Here is a 3,997-nt window from a genome sequence, read left to right as displayed (position 1 = left end):
GTAGTCTATGTCTAGTATGTCAGCTGACTCCATGCCAAATTTTGTTAAAATCGCTCCAGCCGTTTAGTCGGGAAGAAGTAACAAACATACACTCTCACAAACTTTCGCCTTTATATTAGTAGTGTGTAAAAGAAAAGGGAGAAATGTAAGCCGACACGGCACGCTTTTGACAGATAAAGCTTTTATTCAAAAGAAAATAGCTTACGTGACATTTAAAGTTAATTTTTTGTAAACGCACGTTAAATTTTTTCCTGAAAATCTTGGAGCCCTATTAGAGCATGTCACCAAAAACTCACCTTTATCTTGGAAGTGGTATAATATGATTGCATGTGTTGGTGATACTGTCATTTCTATTATCCGTTGCCCTATTTCAATAAGAATATGAACTCGTCCAGTTACTGTCCTCCAATTTAATGTTCTATTTCCTTTATATGCTTCATAAGCTTTAGTGTATTTTTCAAACTCGTTGGCAATTTCGTCGGGAAGCTCCAGACTTTCTTTATTGAAAGTAGGCCAAAACTGTGCAGATATTGTGAATGCTGATATATCGAATGTTTTATCTGTAAACAATAAGCATAAACGAAGTAAATATTATTGTAAAGTTTAATGCGTATTTGTTTTTGGCCGATATTATAATTATATATGTATATGTATTTAAGTTCGTACAAAATTAAACAAAGAAAACTAGAATTATGTGTAAATTTGTGAGCCTAAAATTTCTTAATATAGGAACCATAGATTTAAAAGAAATGTAAGGTACCAAATTTAAGAAAAAACGATTCAATTGTGCCGAAGCAATAGTACCGTTCACAAATACAAAGGACTTGTGACAATAACTTGGTTCCGATAGTTCCGTTTGTACAAATTAAGCTATAGTTATCCGATATGAACAATTTCTTCGGAGTTTGCATTATTGCCTTAGACAATAATTCATGCCGTGAAGATAACTCGTGAAATGTAAAAGTTTTCCATGAAATCACTTGATTCCGATCATTCAGTTTGTATGACAGCTATACTTTTAGTTATCTGAACCATTTAATAAAATAATAAACGTTTAGTTCGTATGGCAGCTATAAGCCATAGTGATTACAGATAGTTACAACCAAATGGACATGGCTAAATGGTCTAAGCTCGTCACCCTGATCATTTAGTGTATATTTTATAGGGTATCTGACGTTTCCTTTTGGGCGTTATAAAGACCATCATAATTTTTTGGCCTACAACCAATGTGTCCACATGTGTCCTCCAAATGTGTCTCGGTCATTTGCAGTTTCTATGAAGCTGTGCTAGAATGCTAAGCATCTTCTTGACTTCTTTGAGTTCGTCAATCCATCTTGATCGCGGTCTTCCCTTTGCTTTAGGGGTGGATGCTGTGGTTAATACAATTTTCTTCTGTGCTCTCTTTTTGTCCATTCTCGTAATATGGTGGAGATAACTAAGTCGCTGCGTTTTCATAAAGCGTATGACATTTTCACCTCGTATAAGCGGGTCTAGCTCAATGTTCTACTTGTACTTTATATACCACCAGCCATTATCTTTTATTGCTCCAATTTCTTAGGATCTTACTTTATTGCTTCTTGTATCTTATCATTGATACTTAAGCTTGTTGAGTTATCGCTAATGAGTTCGAAGCCCAGGTAAGTAAAGGCTTTTACAATTTCAAACATATATTGGTAAATGTTTACTCCTGACCCTGCTTTATTTTTTCTGGATATTATCATATATTTCGTTTTATCTTCATTGATTTTTAGACCAATTTGGCCAGCTGGCTCTTATATATTAGCGAAAGCTTGAAGCAGGGCGTAACATCATTATGCTGAATCCCCCTGTCTTCCTCCAGGCTTAATTCTGAAATATTCAGACATACTGTCTCGCATCAATATTTTTGATATAAGTATGTAGGTTTGCCCAAAGACATCATAACAATTCTAGTAAGTTTGTTGCGGGGATAGCCATGCCATTAATGCTATCGAATGCTAGCTTCAAATCCATAAATAACATATTTACTTCAATACTGTGCTCATAACATTTATCCATGCCTGTTTGAGAACAAAATTCGGACTAGTGTTGAGCTTCCGTTGACAATCCGGTTGAGCGGGATATTGCTCTATTCCAATCTTCTAGCAGTTATTCACTAGTCCATAATTAACGCCATCAGGTGATTATTTCTTTCAATGAATTCAATAACAACTTTTTGAAGTGCGCAGCCCATCTCTCTACTATTTTATTCTTGTCTGTAAGAGTTTCACCATTTCTGCTTTTGTATATGTTTACCCTCGGCTGAAATCCTTGTTTTTATACTCTTGCAACCAGTTGCTACAGAATATTATAGTTTTGTTCACCTAACGGTTGTACGTATTACCTAAAACTAATCGAGATAGGTATAGGATTATATACACATGAATGATCAGGGTGACGTGAAAAGTTCAAAACCGGTTGACTGTCTGTCTTGAGTAAAAATTTAAATATCTTGATGAAACTTAACTTTCGTGGAACTTTCTACAATTGTTTTTGTATTGTTTTCTTGTCAATATTGTGCCTATTCTATTGCGTGGAACTAAATAACATTGTTATTTTATCGCACTCGGGTTAGCGAAAAACCTCTATAAGCGAGAATGAGATTGTGCTCCCTTGAACTCTTGCTTATCCAGGTTTGACTGTATTATATTTTAATTTTTAATCGACCGGGTGAAAAATGCTTATATGTATGTGACACTGCATAATTGGAAAACAATAAAAATAATTACAACATTAAAAACTCACTTTCTTTATATTTTGTATCACTTGAGATATGTGAATTAATTCGTTTTGAGTCTGTGAGATCTTTCAACATGACTTCACAGCTGTGAAGTAACGAGTCTCCAAATCTTAGTTTAAGTAATTCCAAGTTTCTTATTTCTTTATCCGCATTGAAATCCAAATAAGTTAGTAACCGATCTGCCATTAAGTTACGGTATTCGTTCATAAAAAGTTCTTTACTTCCATATATGTCAACTACCATAGATATTATATCGGCTGAACGGTTGACATTGATTAACTGAGCGCGTGCTGTCTGATCGATACCATAAGAGTCTGGCAACCAATTTTCCCAATTGTTCAGTTCGTCATTAGCGTCTAGTTTCGCATTTTCTTTACTTGATTCTCCTTTAGCTAGTTCTTCTGTTAAATCAGTAGGGCCTTCTTCAGTCAGACCTGTTACCACACGCCTCACAGTATCACTGCGTTTGCGAAGATAATCTCTTATTGGTGTAGTAACTGTTTCTAAAATAATTCCACTGTTGTCAAGATATCTGATAGCTTTAATTGCGGCAATATATCCAGTTAAAATATCCATAGTATTAACGCCAGGATGTAATACTCGAACTTTTTAATGTATTCGTCAGAGTTCGAATGAAGTGTTTTCTCTCATATCTATCTTTTCCATGCAAATCTTTAAATCATCTATGGCAGGAATGGAATCCGGAAAATCTAAAATTAAAAATAAACTTAAACTTAAAACTTGTAAGAAGATTTTGTTGTAAAACCCTGAACAATGTCTACGAAATGTATGATGGGAACAACATAAAAATATTAGATAAACTATTTTCGCAAATGAGATTAAGTACGTAATAAATAAAAACCATTCTTATTCTTCATTTCGTCACCGGCTTACCGCCCTTCCGCAGTAACACCGCAGCTTTTATTGTTTCCATTTCAGCAATGCTTGCTGTTTCAATGTAAATAAATGAAAACTCACCACCTTTTCTACCGCCCGTAACGTGATTATTTGCGCGAATTGATTTTTTCCGGAGAAACGAGTGAGCTTTCTTAAAAGCAGGTTTGCCAATCTCAAAATTATTTATAAATAGGTTCACGATTTTTATACTCTTGCAACCAGTTGCTACAGAGAATTATAGTTTTGTTCACCTAGCGGTTGAACGTATCACCTACTACTAATCGAGATAGATATAGAGTTATATACTATATATATAAATGATCAGGGTGACGAGAAAAGTCG

The 3,997-nt window shown here is 34.6% G+C and overlaps 1 pseudogene; it reads right to left on the bottom strand.

The window, feature by feature from the left end:
• Positions 1 to 201: 201 nt before the first annotated feature.
• On the bottom strand, positions 202 to 3,692 carry LOC120780138 (annotated as a pseudogene).
• Positions 3,693 to 3,997: the final 305 nt, after the last annotated feature.

This window comes from Bactrocera tryoni, unplaced genomic scaffold, assembly GCF_016617805.1.
Source record: "Bactrocera tryoni isolate S06 unplaced genomic scaffold, CSIRO_BtryS06_freeze2 scaffold_187, whole genome shotgun sequence".
NCBI lineage: Eukaryota > Metazoa > Arthropoda > Insecta > Diptera > Tephritidae > Bactrocera > Bactrocera tryoni.
The sequence above is the reverse complement of the archived record's forward strand: the minus strand, read 5'-3'. Positions and strand labels throughout refer to the sequence as shown.